Source organism: Panthera tigris, chromosome D4 (genome assembly GCF_018350195.1).
Source record: "Panthera tigris isolate Pti1 chromosome D4, P.tigris_Pti1_mat1.1, whole genome shotgun sequence".
Lineage (NCBI taxonomy): Eukaryota > Metazoa > Chordata > Mammalia > Carnivora > Felidae > Panthera > Panthera tigris.
Window position 1 is genome coordinate 51,098,707 of NC_056672.1, and position 18,735 is coordinate 51,117,441.

An 18,735-nucleotide genomic window follows, 5' to 3' on the forward strand; every position below is an offset into this window, starting at 1 on the left:
TTTCCTAAGTGCCCTATATGAGGGGCAGGGGGGAGGAGTGGGGAGGAGGAGGGGGGAGAAGGGGGGTAAGGAAGGGGAAAAGAGACAGGGGAAGGGACACATGAAGGGACAGGGCAAGGGAGGAGAGAAGGGAAGGGAAAGCAAGGGGAGGGGAGGCAAGAAGGGAGAGGGGAGGGGGAAAGTAAGGGAGGAAGCGAAGGAAAAGAAAGGGAAGAGGAGAGGAATGAAAGAGAGAAACCAGAACTTCTGGACGCTTGAGTAATGGTTTCATTGTTTTGTTTCAAAAGGATTTGAGGAATATAAAAGTCAAATACCAATGAATATTGTGCAATTATAGGTAAAGCAAGAACAAAGACTGAGTAACGGAAGAACTAAGCCTTCAAGAAAAGTCACTTGGCTTTGACTTGGACTGTAATTCTTCTAACAGCTAAAATCAATTAAAACAGTGTTTTGAAAAGTTTTTAAATCTGATGGTATTAATTTGGTTCTAATTCTCCCAGCATCTGAACAAAAGAAGAGATGTCTGTTGCATTTTTATTTTCTAAGTCAGAACTCAAGGGAACTGCTTATACATATGGTCAAAGTGCAGAGAAACTGTGAGTTTGGAAACCACTTATGCATCTCTTCACCAACCCAGCATAATCACAGAATTGTGGTAACAATACCAAAGGAGTACCTACTGCACATCAAGCACGGTAAACGGATTATCCTATTTAATATTCATGAAACTCTTAGGATGCATCCGCATGTTATGGGCAAGAAAACTCCAAGTTAGGGATTTTATGCAACTTTTCCAAAGACATACACAGTAAGTGGCAAAACAGGGCTTCGACTTGGGATAGTTCACCTCCAGAGCCCATGCCCAGCTGACTCTCAGGTAAATGAACAGTGAAATAACTGAGATAGGCAAGCAGTGGTCCTACTGGGAGGGAGAACTAAATTAAGGCTGAGAAAATGGAGAGAAGGAACAGTATGTAAGAAAACCAGCAACCAGGCTGAATCGGTAATTGTTTACCAGGAAGCTGCAGAGGGTGGCTCCTCTGCTGGGATGTAATTCCATTTGAGCCAATGGAGGCCATATCTTATCTTTGGCTCCCAGTAATAAGCCTTCAGGTAATAGTCATGCTAACTAATAGAGGTTTGGGTTTCTTTAACAATAAAAAGAAACTCAGACAGTACCACCGACTAGAAAAGGTGAAACATAGGACTTTGTCATTATTTGACCTCTGATAGGCTCACAAATTAATCATTCCCACCAATCAGTGGGTTCACTGGCATTAGCCAGTCAGACAAGACTATCTGGACATCGTCACCTGAAAAAGAAATCCTTTATTTCAGACAAACTGTACATTAACAGAATTCCTACTATTGTCTTCATGATGAATTTCTGAGATTTCTACATTCATTAGATGTCTTTGGGGTTGACGATTAGTTTGGGGTACAGTTGAGCGGATTAGCACATTTAAATATTTATTATGTGATAATTAGCATGTACTTAAACTATACAAGGTAATTATTTAAATATAGATTGAAGGCTAGGGAATTTCCACAGCCTTTTTTTTGTAAGCTCAGCCTCCTCTCTTATAAATAATTTGGACTCCTAGATTTGCCTCACAAGCCTAAGACCTGAAAGTAAGTCAGACATTATAAGATGGGCTGTTTGAGTTTTATGGTGTAAACCGATAAGGTCCTCTGCAGATATTAATGCCTTATATACAAAATCAGTCTTATGTACAATGTTTTATACTATATACACTGGTATTTTTGTTAACTTTGAGTTATTAATTTAAGACAAATATATACAGTAATATATTCTCTGTGAAGCACTTAGCACACAAAGCTCAGCACTTAGTAAGTGCTAGAAATGTTTCTCTGTCTTCCTCCTTTCCAAACCTAGAACTTTTCTACTGCATAACTTATACCTGTCTCTCTGTTTCTCTTCTGGCCCATATTCATACTTTCTTCCCCACATTGCCTTTATCTCCAAAGAGGAGATGGTTTGTCAAAGAAAGATCAAAAGAGAAAATATTAATTGTAATTATACTCCTGAGGTACAAAAATGCAAAACAGTTTCAGTGTTTGCTCTGTAGATAAAGATGGTTATGATCCCTGCTGGTCACATGAGTCAGCAGAACAAATATCACCCAATTCATTTCTATCTTAAAATAGTAGTAATCCTAAACTCCCTGAGAAACTGGAATAGAAAGTAAGCCACAATGTCGACTCCCTCTGAAGAGGATGCTTTGGGATCCTTTACATGATTAGACATTATGATCTATTCTGTGAAAGCCAAGGATGTTCTGTAAGTGACCGACTAGAAATAATTCTTCATTTTCTTTTGCGAGAGTTTGGTTTTGTTTCAGATGCCGTCTCTCTGTTCCAAGTACCATCTACTGCTGCCTGCTTTATTTTTTCCCTGTTGTTTTTGGTAAGATGAGCACCACAGTCAGATTGGCACCATGCTGCTAAAGCTGACAGCAAGCACTTTTGGTGGTCCTCTGAAAACAGCAGCACTTTGTTCTGTGTTTAATGCCTAAGATGTGGAATCTGCCGAGGCACCTGCCATTTTATACAACTCTCTAATCTTCCTCTTTATTAGCTGTCTGGCAACATTATCACACTGGCTGCTTGGTTTAAATCTTATTCACTCTTGTAATATAAAAAGACAAGAGAATGTCCCTGAAGATAGAAACTTAGTCTCTTGCACTGTAGACAGTTACTTTTTTTTTTCAATGTAATTTTCCTTGAAACAAAAATCCTTTTATATTTCCACAGGAAAAGAGAATATCTCTTTGCCTCCTAAGTAAATATTTTGCATAACAATTGTCCAGATGTGCAAGATGCCTACTGAAGCTTTCTCTAATGACTAATCCTTTAGATCAGTTGTTTAAAAAGGCTTACGCTTAGTATATATTCTGATTCATTTACTTATTTATTTCATTCATTCAGACAACATTTATTGGTTCTTGCTATGAATCACACACTATGCTAGGTTTTGTGAATACCAAAAAGAATAGCATTCTTTGGGGAAAACAAGTAGGGAAGATAAACTCACAAAGACATGAGCCACAACATGTCAAGTGTTATGACAGAAGTAATGGCCGAATGTCCTGGAAACAAAGAAGGATTTCTGTCTAGTTTCGAACAGGGGAGTATGAGGAGATTTCACAGAAGAGGTGGAGATATTTGAGTTCACCTAGTCAATATGTGCTAGAAAGGAAAGAAGAGGGAAGGACATTCTCAGTAAAGAAGATCTGAAGAGTTCAGCTGGAATAAGGGGAGCTTGGTAGGGAAGACCAGGAAAGGAGACTGGACATGCCACTTGGACCAGAATGTAAAAAATTAATTGGAACTAATTAGCTGGAATTCATTGCCTAGGTACTGCATGGCCAATAGAAACATGGCTCAAAGCTAAGAGCTGGAACTGGGCTGCAGAAGCAGTCACTATAATACAAGAACAGTCATTACCAGAAAGCAAATCGGCAACATCCTATGATGCAAGATCCTGGAGCCACACTTCTGTCCTAAAAAGGAGCTCCAACAGGCCTGGGTGAAAGTTTATCACAGAGGTGGCAGCTGAGGAGAAAAAGAGCAGCTGATGGGGCCTGGGAGAAAGCCAAGCTAGGGAGGAGAGAGAGAAAAGGAGGGCAAAGGAAGTTTCTCCATCTGTTTGGGGGTTTAACCTTACCCTTCAGAGTTAAAGAATAAGAATGAGAGCTGGAGGTACAAAGTTCCGCCTGCCACGGGCCCCTTTTGTTTCTCCCCTCCTCTTCTTCCCACAGAGAATATACCTAGTTTGAGGCTAGCCCAGAGACCTAAGAGGCAGAGGAAAGGAAGGGTGTTCCTGGGCGGAGGATATATACAGGTCTGACTGTGTGTACCTAGGGGTCCAGAGTAAAAAGCAAGCCCTTACCGTTTATGGGGTCTCTGAACTTTTCACAATGTTAAATCTGGGGTCAAATTTGGCTCTGATTGCTGTGATTCTTTACATTTTTCTTACTTCTTTAAGCAGTCAAAGCCTGTTGTTTTCTCTTGCAATCCCTGCGGCTACTATACTAACTACAGCTTGCTTCCCTAGTGGTCTTTGCGTTTCTGGAGCAGCAACAGGGCACAGCATCATCTAGTTTATATGAAAGAAGAACCCGAAACATAAACTGGTTGGCCTCCCGGTGCTAGTGTTTCCTCATATTTCACCCATTATATGATCATCTGGCTGTTTGAAAAAGTACCTGGGAGGAACTCACAAGTTACCTGTGCCCCAGGATAGCCATGTTTTACAGTAATGTTCCTCCTTATATTGAGCTGGATATGTTTCCTTCTGCTTTCTGGTTTCTCATATTATCACGTGGAACCATAGGCTTAATCACATCTCTCTTCCACATCAGACTCCTTTTGAGATTTGAAAATAGCTAACACATTTTGCAGCTTCTTCAAGGGGGAAATGAAATGAACGTTGGAGGACTCACTCATCAGATATTAAGCTGGGATCATTCACCTTAATTAGCTCCTTTAATGGGGAAAATTAAAATGAAACCCAATATTTAAGCAAACAAACCAGAAAAAAAAAAAAACAATAAAGGAGGAAATGATTTCCCCAAGGTAAGTGGCAAGGTCAAGATTTAGAGCTAGAATAAATCACAAATTATTTCTATTTAAAACTATATTTACATTTAGCTTTTAGTTTTATCAAGGTAATATAGCTTCAGAGTTTAAAAAGCCAGGTAACGCAATACTATGCTAATAACATACTAATAATCATCACCTGCCTCATCAGCTGATTCAATTAGAAGTGAGTCCATTGCTCAGTCCACTATGTATGGTGCCTCTGTCCAACTAATAGTGTTATTTGCATCCATCCCCATCTTTATTGCTGGACATATATATACATGTACATGCGCTGTATTTGTATTATGTATTCATATACAGAATATATATGGCTAGGACAAAATTTGCTAACATTCGAATACATTTAGCATTTCTGTAATCTGCCAATTCCCAAGATTAAAATTCTGAATGTCTTTTTGACTTATTAGGCTTATTTATTTGGTATGTTAAGTTACTTTGAAAGCACTGTCAAACCAATAATGAGAAGTCTTAGGTCGCTTTAGCTTTTTAATTTCTCTCATTAGAAAACCTGGAGTATATGCCAAGATAAAATCAGAGAGGTGTGAGGGACAGAGGAAAGATTTTAGTCAGAGAGACTAGGGTTGAACTACATTATAAAATGTTGGGAAAAAAAGGAGAGAGAGATATATACGACAAAACCTGCAAGAACTAGTGCGTAAGGGGAATTTAATGGTTTGACATTTGATAAGATTTGAAACATTGCATTGTGAATACATTGATAAATGGGGAAAGGCAATTATGAAAATGGTTTCTGTGGTTTATAAATCTGATCACCTTAAGTCATCTTTGAAAGAGTCACATGAATACTGGAATTTCTCTTTAATTAATAATCATCATCTAATCTGTGTTTCTGTGAATGACACTTGATACAGAAGTGCAAGAAAATAGGTAATTAACAGCCTTCTGCATTTGTGGTGCTCAAATCTACAGACACCACTCCCAGGGTGAAAGTATTAAACAGCACTGACATGGAAATAAGAGCTACATCCTATTTTCAAATACACAGGAAGGACAAAAGGAAATTAGATTCAGAATCTGTAATAAAAAGGAAATTAGTTTTTTTATTTGTAGCCTTTCATCTATGTTTTTTAAAAAAATAAGTCCATTAATATTTAGCCTCCGAACCCTTCTTGCTATCTGCTAAAGAGATAAACATACATTCATATTTTCAATTGGTCTTCTTTTCTCACTGGCACTTCTAATGGTTTAGGTTGCAAATCATTAAACCCAAGTCATCCCAGCTAAATGAAATGTTTAAATGTACTTTTTAACCACCCTCTCATATTCTAATATATATACATATATATTTACACATATATACACATATATACATATACATATATACGTATGTATACATATATACATGTGTACATGTATACATATATACATATATATACACACACACACACGCACGCACACACACAAGCACATACTATGGCAATGAGTTGATTTTGATCTATTTACTTTTCTCCATTCCTGTAGCAAAGTTGGCAAAAACAAAACAAAAGAGAATTCAACTTAAACCCAATAATATTTGCTGGCTTTCTAGTAACCTTCAGTGATTTAGATTTTTTTTTTTTTCTGGGTCTTCTACAAATGTCAGTGGAATTCACAGAGCTGAAAGAGAGGTAGGGGTTCTTGACAAGGTTTAGAGTCAAAATAAACTGCACAATATTTACTTAGAATCCTACAAATATGGTAAAACACAAAGAAATAGTAGCCATGAGCTCTCAGCTTATGGAATTCATGATATAGTCAGGGAAGTGAGATGGTCTGAGAAGCGCCTAACAGTGGAAGAGATGAATAATAATTTTAGTCAAAAGGATGGTATTCAAATGCAGAGTTTCAGAAATAGTTTCCATTCCAAACAAAAGATCTTCCTATCTTCTTTACCAAGAAGTCTGGGATGGCCCCTGGTAAAGAAGGAGTTAAGCAATGTGATTGTGGTCCCTATTTCATCACTAGTGAACTCAGTAACTTAAAAGAGTTGCTTAACTTCTGTGGGCCTGACTTTCATTATCTCAAGGGAAAATAGATTAAAATGAGTAATAGTTGAAGTATTTTTTAGACCTAAAAATCTGTAACTGTGACTTCTTTTCATGAAAAGGGCATGAATATACCTCCAGTGGCTAATGCAAACCATAAGAAAAGTCTACATACAGCAGATGTAAGTGACAGAGAGTCTAGGGGATACTGTAGGGATAGATTGGGTGTCTGAGGCAGGTTCAGAAATGAGGCACTTCCATCAAATATCTAAGTATTTCCTGGAGGTGGTTCTGGAGTCATCAATATATATTTTTTCTTTTTATTTCTCCTTAACAACTGTACTTTCACAAGATTGGAGATCATGAAGTTTTACCATTTATCCATGGAATCCAGTGTAGGCACCATAATCTCATTTCAACTGGTAATGTTTCAGACCCTTACAGATGAGAAACCTTGTCACTGCAGAGCTACAATCCCCTTTCATCCAAGTGTGTTTATGCGATTTGGAATCTTGCTATCTCAGAGGCCAGATTAAGAACTTTTAGTAGTATCCTGCATTGCTGGGACTATGATATTCCTGGCATTTTTTATGAGACTGAATTAGAAATGTCATTTTCTCCAATGGATCAGAATTATTTCCCTATAGAAAGTCTAAGTTTAACATGTATATATACTTGACAGAATATGTGTCAAAATGAACCTTGGGGCTTGGATGTGAAGATGGCAAATTTCTCTTCCTTATGTCATCAATCTAGTGGACTTTGGAGTGTCTGTTGCCTCTCTAAGGGAGACTGAACAAAGTGGAATCATTTCACTCAGACCTCTAGCTTTTGGGCTTACGATGAGCTCCAGCACTGAGAGGCTGCTGTTGGATGACCCTTGTATATTGGTGACTTGGCATAAGATCACTGGCCAGTCTAGTTGAGGGAAGGCTGACTTTCCTCATCTATTTTGATACACATGGACAATGCATACATACGGAACTACAGATGTCACCAAGAGATCCAGTTCCCTCCCTTTCTATTGTTCTTCTACTCTGCCCTTCAGATTTCTTAGCATTTTTACTGCTATGGATGAATGATTTCCAATCTGTCCTTAATGTTTTCGCTTTCCCACCAATCTGCAGTCTCTCCTCTGTCTACCAGGCCTCATCACTATGAATGAAGGGACTCTGCACACAAAGGCACAGACAATGCTTATTTCTGTAAAAGCAAGATTTGAAAGCTGGTACCAAACCTCTCCTTCAAAGCATTGACTCCTTCTTTACTACTATTGTTTCTCTTCTCCCCACAGCAACCACTCAAATTGCTTATTTCTCTCACCTTGGTGATATTTTTCAAAATCTTATATTTAGAAAAAAGTAGATGTGGTTTGCCACAAGATGTCACAGTTCGATGGGAAATCCCAGGTTATATTTTCACATGGAACAAAGTTTACCACATAATGAATACATCTCTGATGGTGAAACATTAAAGATCAAGTCCATGAGAGAAATTTAATTCAGAGAAGTAAAGATGCTGCCTACCTCTGATAATAATGTTTTACAATAACGATAATGAAACAAAGTAATAATGGTAGCTATCATTTACTGCATTCTTACAATATGGCAAAGTGATTTGTAGATAAATCATCTCATGTATTCCCTAAAAACCTTATGAGGTAAGGATTCCTATTTCTCACACTTTACAACAAGGGAAAGCAAGTATTAGAGATGTTAATAAGCTCACCCAACACACAAATAGTAGATGGGTAAACAGGATTCAAACTTGGGCAAGTTGATTCTAGAGCCTAACATCTCAACCACTACTTACTGCCTCCCAATAAATATTATAATTAAAGAGATTGATGGCTGAAATAATTTAGACTATTTTAATCTAGATTAGTAAAATTAAATTAGGTTGGCACACAGACACTAGAGTCCCTCCCCAATTACGACAGTTAAGTTTCTGAAAATATCTCTGGTTACAGAATTTTCTACTGAGGATCTCAAGACCTTATTTTTTAAAAAATTAGATTGGAGAAATCAAAGACAATAAGGGAATAATTGAGAAAGCCTTTTTATAGTAAGTATACCAAAAATAAATAAATAATACATACCTACAATAAATAAATAAATAAATAAAATTTTGAAATTTTAAACATAAAGCATACTAATGTTCATTAAAATGGAACAATAAAACAGCCCTCCAAATTAAAACAATATTTATTCATTTTAATGTTAGGACTATTGTACTTTCAAATTTCCACTTACTAACCCTTTGTCAACAGAAAATTTTCAGTCTCTGCTTCCCATGAAGTTTGCTTCAATCTACTTCTGATGTTCTTACAAAGAGCCATTTCATGTGCATCTGGAATGCTTTGTTCTTTTTAAAAATTTATAGTATAACACATCTATCTTGGTCAGAAAGTCTTAAAATTGCTAACAAGGTAAAAGGAAAGAACTGTATATTAGTATTTTGAGGAAGGGTGACTGATTAAATTATAGACTACTGTATGTGGATATACTTCTCAGCTTTGTGATGGCAAATTACATATAATAATATATATCGCACAAGAGTGAAAGACATTACACGATACATCATTATACACAGAAGACTCTTTTCCTTATTATCACACTGATTTCCTTTTTTACCCTAATTATTTGGGAGTAGACATATCTGAACACCTATTAGCTGAGCAATATCATGGAAACATTGCTCCTTTATCAAATACAGCAAGCTAACTTGAAGACCTGTGATAACAGGTAAAAGTTTGCTGCCAGAGATGGAGAGAAGGGTTGGAAGTGGGTGTAGGGTTGGGAATATGGTGAAGGTAAGACAACAAAATATTCACAGTAGAAGATCTGATGGCAGGGCTTATATACAATACATAAGTACAAAGCATTTACTGAAAAAAAAAAAAACGGTAAATGGATTAATGGATTAATGGGTGAATGGATAAATGAATGGATGAGGTAGAAAAATATTGAATATTTCCAACTTTACAATTTTGACAAGGATTTAATCAGGTATTATATTTGATTGTTATCTTGCATTCTGTTACAATCTCTCTTGTACTTTTCCATCCACGAATGAGAAAAATAAAAACATAATGTCCTCTAATCACTATTTGTGAGAAGCTAAGGACGTATTTTGCTTTGCTTCTTTTATACTGTTTCATATTAACAAGAGGTTTTAAAACATCATGAAAAGTACCAACCTTGAAAGCTGCATTTTGTTTTTCTCATCTCACCTAAAAAAATAAAAAAGACAAGAAAAAAATAGCAAAATTTAAGTGAAAGCCAATTAAGGCAACACAGCAGTAAAAAGAGCATTTAAAAAAAAAAACTTTTACCCATTTTCCCTTGACAAAGGAGACACATTTAACTGTGAAGAGAGAAACACTCTGATAAAACTTTTTTCTCCCTAAATAGTTTTTTAAAAATATATTTTGTACTTTTTGTACTTTGTGATAGTTTGCTTTTTAAAATTTTGGAAGGCATAGCAATTATGAGTGACAATGAGTAAAAATACAGAGGGGTGTTTAATAGAAATGATAAAACTAAATTGCATGTAAGGAGAAAATATATAGGCAGCAATTAATCAACCTATGGAAATTTGCCATCATGATAAGATTTGTCGATAAATTCAGACAAGAGTATCTTAAGAGGCTATTACAATTTATTCTCAGATTCTGTATTTCTATTCTTGAATGCTTATTAGAATATAGGCTTTTGCTTCTTCTCCCTCTTTGCTCCCCCAATAATCTGTTCTCCCTTATGGACCAAGTGATTATTGTGTTGTTTATAATAACTGTTCTACATTCCTTATGGAAATTGTAATTATGATGCTGAATATTCAAACTGCAAGCCACTTTTCTCAGGGAAATTGTAATTATGATAATGCAGTATTTACCCAACCAATGTTTTCTAGTCATTGTTCTCTTTGAGGAATGAGGAGGTGAGAGAAAAAGCACTGAAATAAAACATCCTGTTGGGATCTCAGATATGTATTCTGGAAAAGCATCATCATCATAACAACAACAACAACAATAGCTAATAATTGCTATATTGCAGGTGTGGCACAATCAGGTTGACATGTGTAGGAACAGGTGTGTATTTCACGCAGGTGTACGTGAATTACACGTTTCTCATTTAACCTTCACACCAAGCCCATGAGGTAAATAATATTACTATCCCAATTTTATGAGGCTCAGAAATATTGAGTAATTTACCTAATATCACACAGTAGTAAATATTAGAGTAAGGTTTAAACTCAGGTCTGTTGGACTTGAAAAATCTATGAGCTCATTGTCAAAAGCCTCCCTTTCGTTCACTGGTATCAGTGCACATTGGTGAATTGATTCGCTCGCAGTCTCTCTTTTCCAAAACCAGTGTTTCTTAGTCTGTGTGTGGCATAGTCAGCTCCATGGCAGATAGACACTGGCTATAACCCTTACTCCCCAAATATGGAATTTATTACCCTTACCCTGAGAATGGGAATAAACTTCTGTGCAGAGTGAAATTCAACGCCATCTTTTTGAAGGGCAATTTGGCATTATTCAGTAAGATTAAAATTTTTCATGCGCTCTGATCCACAGTTGCACCTCTAGAATTTATGTTAGAGGTATCTAAGTACTCATTACAACATTGTTTTAAATAGTGTAAACCTACAGAAGCAGCCTGAATGTCTCCCAAATACTTCGTGCTACAATAGAATACAATAGCATATTAAAGTTATTAAAAAGACGGGTTCATGCTACGTGTCCTGGAAAAATGCCCAGAAAACACTGTTAGGTTAAAACAGTAAGTTGTGAAAACAGTATATATAATTTGATTCTGCTTTTGTTAAAATATAGATGTTTATTTATGTATATGTACCATCTGATTTTGCATAGAAGAAAAACTAGGGGAATAGATACTGAATACTTACAGTATCTTTTAGTAATAAGTTGAAAGGGGAACTTCCCCCCATGATTGAGTTCTCAGTGCTTGAAATGTTTATAGTGAACATGCATTTTTTTGATAAGCAGAAAAGAAATTTTTAAAAATAGAAAAAGACAGAATCAAGGACATCCAAAAATAAACACAAATATTATAGTATTTCAAAAAGAAATCCAGCAAAACAAATAAAGGTAAATCCAATGTCAATCAGTGAAAATTATTAATAAGTGAGCCCCTAGATAGGATGGGAACTGGGTCTCTCCTTAACTCCTCTCATCTGCTTGCCTTACCTCTACTTTGCAAGATCTATACAACCAGGGCCCCAGCAAGGATGGAGACCCTATCCTTTACTCTCTAGGAAATCAGCAGTAATTGTTTAGGATTTTTTCAATATTAATAAACAGTGCTTGAGTACCTATCATATACAAGAACTTTACAGACGTGCTTTTAAATCCTGTAATGCAAGACAGGTATTTTTACTTTCGGTTTTATACATGAGGAAAATTAGGATCACTGAAATAATTTATTTACCCAAAGAGTCCAAGTTATCCTTCATTCTCTCTCTCAGATCTCTTTTTTTCGTTTTTTAACCTGGCACATTTACCAGGCTTGATCAAAAAAGAAACTAAGATTAAAAAGAAACTCAGAAACTAAAACAAAACAGGAAATAAAAGACAAGAACAAAAATATATAAACTAATGGTTTCTTTTTTAGCAGACTACATTCTAGCCACCTGATAACTGTTTTACGTAGCTTGAAGATTTCCAATATCTGTTCTTGGTTCTTCTCTCAGCTTTACTCTCTAATACCCTTCCCAAAGAGTTCCATTGCCCTCTCTCATTTCTTTTCTAAGTCTTAGAATAACCTCTCCCTTGTTCTTTCAGTGGAACCCATTTATTTCATATATAGGCCACACAATGAATATTTCTGTTCTCCCACACATGGAAAGGTTAATGAGCTGTCCAGCCTGGTAACAATAGGGGTCAATTTCAAGCCTCAATTTCAGCACTAGCCCTCAGGGAGACCGATCAGCCACTTGACTGAAAGCTGATTATGACCCTGGACTTCTTCCACCTAAGAAGGAGCAGTGAATCATTTTCACTTAAACTGAAGCAAATTCCAAATATGTGTTTGCTTAATTGCTTGCAGGGCTTTGTTTAGCACCATAATCTGACAACCTATAGTGTTTGAGGCATCATTACATGATCCTCCATAATATCACCCAGTGGAAATACTTTCGACATCAGCAGTGGGCACATGTTCATGGCATCTACTCATCTCAACACATATGGCATGACACAGAAGCTCTGGCCTGATAGTCCCATGCAACACCCTTTTGACAGTATGGCTGAAACACCCGTGTGAAGATGGTATCCGACAATGATGGGGTGTCACCAGAAGAATACGATAAATATTCCAAATCAAGACCTTTATTTAGTACTTCATTCTCAGTAGACAGAATGTATACATGGGTCTAGGAACCAAGGAGAGGAGGTGGAATTGGTTGAACTTAGCATCACTCCCAGTGGCATAAGTGGGGAATTGGTGGCTCCTGTTTCCACAAATTTAGGGTCTGGATCTAGAGATCCCAATTTTCAGAAGTAGAATGCTTCCGTGAGGGGACACAGTAGGAGTCCTATTAAACTTTAAAATGTATTTTGATCCAATCACTTTGAGCATCCTATGTCAGCTGTCTGGCAATAAGAAGAGCCACCATATTGGCAGGATAACTGATTGATCATCGTGAGGAAGTAGAGCTGCTGTTCTACAACAAGGGAAGGGAAGAGCTTCTGGTAACCAGGTAGTTCATAGAGCATTTTCTTTAGTATTTTCCTGCCTATTTTTGATAATAAATGGACAAGTACAGTAGCCATGACCTATGCAAATGGTGAGGAGGTTCAGACCCCTCAGTAACGGTCTGTGCCAGCCCACAAGGTAAACTACATATATCAGTAGAGGTACTAGCCGAGGAAGAAGGGATTCTAGAATGGGTAGTAGAAGAGAGAAGACAATAGGAAGACAATATGTATCAGTTGTGGCCTTGAGACTAGCTGTGCTGATAGGGGCTGTAGTCCCCCATAATCTTTTTCTTGGAGGTTTTCTCAAGAAAGGTGACTGCTAAGGGATCCTGGAGGAGCTGTTCCCAGATAGAATAAACTTATTATATGAAGCAAAAAAAGCCAAGTATCACAAGGAGTAAACACAGTAGATGCTGCAGGACATTGCCCACATCTGCCTTTAGGAAATGGGAGTCATTTCCCCAGTTGCCTGAAGTGTTGGCCTCCAATGGCTCACAGCTGACTCCCTCTCTGGAGATTTCCCTCCCTCTACCAAAGGGAGCTGCCTTACCCAGATTATTTACCGTCCCACAGGCAGCTCACATCTAATGACTCACCAGTATAGGAGTACAAATGCCAAGCCCCCTTTTCTCTACTTGGGACAACTCCAACGATGTTGATCTCAAGTACACTACCCAGAAAACTTCCTGCATAAAATCTTCCATCACAGGGGCGCCTGGGTGGCTCAGGTGGTTAAACATCTGACTCTTGATTTCTTCTTAGGTCATGATCTCACAGTTTGTGGAATCGAGTCCCTCATCTGGCTCTGTGCTGACAGTGTGGAGTCTGCTTAGGATTCTCTCTCTCATTCTCTCTATGCCCTTCCCCTGCTTGTGAACACTCTCTCTCTCTCAAAATAAATAAACTTAAAAAAAAAACAAAACAACACTTCCATCTCAGTGTCTCTCAGGAAAATTGACCTAAAGAAAGATTACAAAACTCAGAAGACTTGATACTGAGCACTGAATGTAGATATGACTGCCTCTTAAGCCCATAGCATATCCATTGTATCTTCCTGTTTCCCATAAAGAACAGTTTAATTTAATTTTAAACATATATTTGTTTAGGCAGTAAACACAGTCAATAATGATATGTTTAAGCCTATAAATCAGAAAGCATTCTTCAGTGTTACACACTATATACAATTACGCTGCCACTGGAACATTAAACTAATGTATTTATACCTCTTGAAATCCAGACTGAGATAAATTAATAGACATCTATACACACACACATACTAATTTATATTATAGTAAAATATGTATGCACATGCCTTTGCATATATGTGTGTACATCTGTATCTATGTTATAAAACATATCTCAAGGCTAATTTCAAGGTTAATTTGGCCAAAATCCCCAGTTATGCTAGACTATTTTCTTTTTTTTCTTTTTACTTTTGATGTTTATTTATATTTTTAGAGAGACAGAGAGAGACAGAGAGCGAGCAGGGGAGGTGCAGAGAAAGACAGAGACTGAATCTGTGATATCATGACCCGAGCCAAAGTCAGGCACCTAAACGATTGAGCCACCCAAGCGCCCCAATGCTAGTCTATTTTCAAAGAACAAAATGATAACTTTTGATCATGCCATTTTTCTAGGAAAAAAATCAAGACTTCTCGGTTGCAAAAAACTTAAAAGATTAGTTATGGAACAAAGGCTTACATTTGCTACCATAAATGTAAGGATTTTATCAAGCATGAAATGCAGTAAGAACGATTTACAGTCCCGTAAAATATTACCTCAGGCAGCCTTTACAATCAGAACACACAAGCTACCTAATTCTCTGCAGTTTTGAGAGAATGCAGTTAGGATTTTACAACCAGTGAACAGAGCAACTCAGTGGTCACCATGTCTCTGTAGTCTCTTTTCTGCAAATCATTGTACCTCTTCACTCTGTTCCTAAAGACATTTTGCATCACAAATTACTTGATCTCATCTACCAACTCTTAAGACTGGATCAAATTATTACCCTCTTCTGCCTCGATGTATGTGGCATCTTTACTTATGCCCTCCTACCATTATACTTCATTACGGGCTCCACAGGAAAAATAAACACAGGGTGTTAGGTGGTATTGCTCTGACACAAAACTGAGAATAGAAAATTTCAAGAAACTGGCTAGAAAGAGGGCAGAAAAGAGTGGTTACACAGAGAAGAAGGCTTCCTAACTTTAGTTTTATCTTACTCATCTTTGGTTATTGGACAAAAGGTTATCATTACACTATTCCATTGGGAGCTAGGTTTTGACAAAGTCTGAAATATCTGAGGGATGTGAAAAGTTTCAACTTGTGATAACTGGGAACCTGTAGGAACCTCCCCCACAGGACTGCATTATACATCCCCTGTGGAGATGTGGGTCAATAAAGCAAAGCACAGGAAATATTTTGAATGAAGCATGAAGCTAAAGAATTGGATGCTTTACTAAGAAGTAGCAGGTTTTGTACAGGACACTCCACACAGTGAGCTTTAAGTTAAAGACATCCAGACTTCCAGAAACACCTCTACAAGACCATTGTTCACCTAATGATTGATAATTCTGTAGGACTGTACAGTCGGTTATTCTAAATTTATTCTGGGGCCATTCATTATTCTTAAGGAAAGTCATTAACATGTAAACCTGTAAACCTCAGGAAGACATCAACATAGATTCAAATCAGTTCATTAATCATTATAATTGGGGTTGTGGAAGACACAGAGATGTTCACAACCTACTCACAAGGAGCTTACCTTGACTTATAAGGCCAGTACAATTGGCATTCTCTCAAACCTGCAACAGCATGTGACTACTCAGTTCCTAATGAGTAATATTTTTGGGTTCAGGGAAGAGAGTCAACTTTTTGCCCATGACACCCAGAATGAGCATAGCTGAGTGAAGTCAGTACAGAAAGCGACATGCTATATACTATATTTAACATCACGCTAGTACATATGAAAACACAGACCAACAAACAGATAAAGACTTACATATAAAGGCATGGGGTTGACTCTGTAACCCCAGGGTCTCTCCAGCACAGAGCATATCAGAGTGGAAAATTATGTTCTAAGAATTTAATTTCGATGCATTTTTTAAAGAATATTTGAAATTAAATAACAGAGAGATGTTGGGGAATTGTCTGAATTTGCAGGCTGGAACCAGAGAAATGGTTTGGAGATGAGTAGGCAGTTTATAAGAACCGTTGAAGTGGCACTTGCCAGAGAGTAAAGGCAGGTTGTTTTATGTTTGTCTGCTTTAGTCCTCCTGACAGAGATGGCAAATAGAACCCAAATTAACTAAGGTGAAATCATGCCTTTCTACAACTCTGGGAAAGCAGTATCATTTAAAAAGTACTGAACAAGGAATCAGGAGGCCACGGTTTAGTCTGTACCCCGCCTCCAAAGGGTTATCTGTTTCCAGACAAGGTGTTTTCTCAGCCTGAGGTACAAGTTAAGTCTCAAGAGGCAAACTAAGCACAGGAAAGGTATACAGCTTGACACATTCTAAATAAGTGACAGCTAGTAAGGTATATCCAAGCCCAGAATCCCAAGGGGAACCTAAAGGGATACTGAGAAAGACAAAACCTAAGTGGAAAACAAAGGAGAAGGAATAGAATGAAAATATGAACCTGAAACAAATGTCAGGGAACATACGGAAAACTGACTTAATCCCACAGTAAGCGAATGTTTGGATACACAACCTAGATCCTAGAGATCATATGACACAGCAAGAAAACGTGGATTCTGTTGATTGCTCAGGAATCACATGGTGCATTTGTGGCCTGATGTCAAGGCAGACTGTAAGCACTGTGCAAAAGGGACATCTCTCTTTTTCTCACAGTAAATGGCATGTGGTTAGTACTCGATACATATCTTAGAATGAGTGAATGGTGTGACTAGATGAGATAAAAGGGATAGAACTAAATGGGACAAATATAGCAAATAACTGAGTGATGAACTAAAGGTAACAAGATGCATTTGATGAATGTCATTGGTTAAAAAAGCACTGGCCTAGGAATCAGGGAGCCATTGTGTCATTACAGGTGTCTTATAATTTTTAAACTAGTCCTTAACATCATTCATTCTTTTAAAATAAAGTAAGAAAGCAATATAATGAAAAACATGAGATTCTTTACTTGGTCCTCTCCCCCCATCCTGCTCTGCCAAGTAACCACCTCCCCACTATGTCAATTAACATAGAGTGATTTAGACAAGAATACGGAATGGAAGTATGACTTTTGAATCAATAGGAAATGTGATGTGTCTCCCACACACTTTAGTGCTATCTTAGGCTTTGTTATTACACCCACAGTATATAAAGGAAGGTAGGAAATGAACCTGCTTTAGTGTTCAGTTGTCATATCAATAGGGAGCATTGCTTTTGTTTTGGAAACCAGATTTTATGAGATCTACAAACAAATCGAACATAATCTGGGAGAAAGGCTGAGTTAGTGAAGAAATTCAAAATAAAATAAGGTATGGCTGAAGGAACTGAACATGATCAGGGGAAGCATGCAAATTGTTTTGGAACATCTGAATAAAAACCATAAAATTTTAGCTGGAAAGATTCAAAGTAACATGATGAAGAATACTAAAAACGGTCTCAAGATGGCTTTTATTGCCTAAAGACAGAGGCTGGCAAACTACAGGCTGCCTAATCCAGCCCCACTCTTTATGCTCTTTATATATTGTTTATGTTGGCTCTCCTGCTGCAAGAGCAGAGACGAGCAATTTCGACAGAGACCATACAGCTCACAAATATGTTCACTATGCAACCATTTACAGAAAAAGTCAGCTGGCCTTGAGAGATGGACAACCATTCCTTCATTTATTCATTCACTTAGGAAACATGTTTGAAGCACATACTTGACTCTAAAATGTATAAGACACTGGCAATATATAGTAATACACAGTATGTACCTTAGCCTAGGTACCAATTTCCCTGTCACCAAACATAAATAAACTAGGCGATCATTAACAGAGGATATTTTAGAGGGGAGAAAAATCATGAAATAAATTATTGGATTCAATGACTTCAAAGGTTTCTTTCAAATGCAAAAATTTTTTAAAGGGAAAGTTTCATGGAAGAAAAAGCCTTGAAAAACTGGTAAATGGAAACAGAGAAGTAGGAAGTGGGGTTCCTTCAGGTATGGAGAAGGGTCAAGGTGGGTGATCAGAAAATAAAAATCAGTCAATTTGGATAAGCATATTAGAGTAGGAGTGAGGAAATACAGAGGAGGTATGTTTGGAAAGGCCAAAAGAACCATAGTGTGAAGGGTATTCTATGTGAAGCTTAATATTTTTCAGGTATTTCAGACAATAGGAGGCTACAAAGTGTTTTTAAAAAGAGGTAGTATAAATAAAGTTAAATCCTGGGAAGATTGATCTGACAA

General features: G+C 37.2%; 1 protein-coding gene across 20 annotated transcripts in view; it reads right to left on the reverse strand.

Moving 5' to 3' along the window:
* LINGO2 (leucine rich repeat and Ig domain containing 2) overlaps positions 1-18,735 on the reverse strand; it is a 429,471-nt gene that overhangs the window by 366,311 nt on the left and 44,425 nt on the right. For 16 of the 20 annotated variants that reach the window (XR_006210668.1, XR_006210669.1, XR_006210667.1 and 13 more), the window contains one exon: positions 9,811-9,843. The exons of 3 other annotated variants lie outside the window; for them this stretch is intronic. The gene's annotated coding sequence lies outside the window, so the exon portion shown is untranslated. Of the gene's footprint in view, positions 1-9,810; positions 9,844-18,735 lie in introns of those variants that run through there. One more of the 20 variants, XM_042964789.1, reaches the window with a different exon arrangement.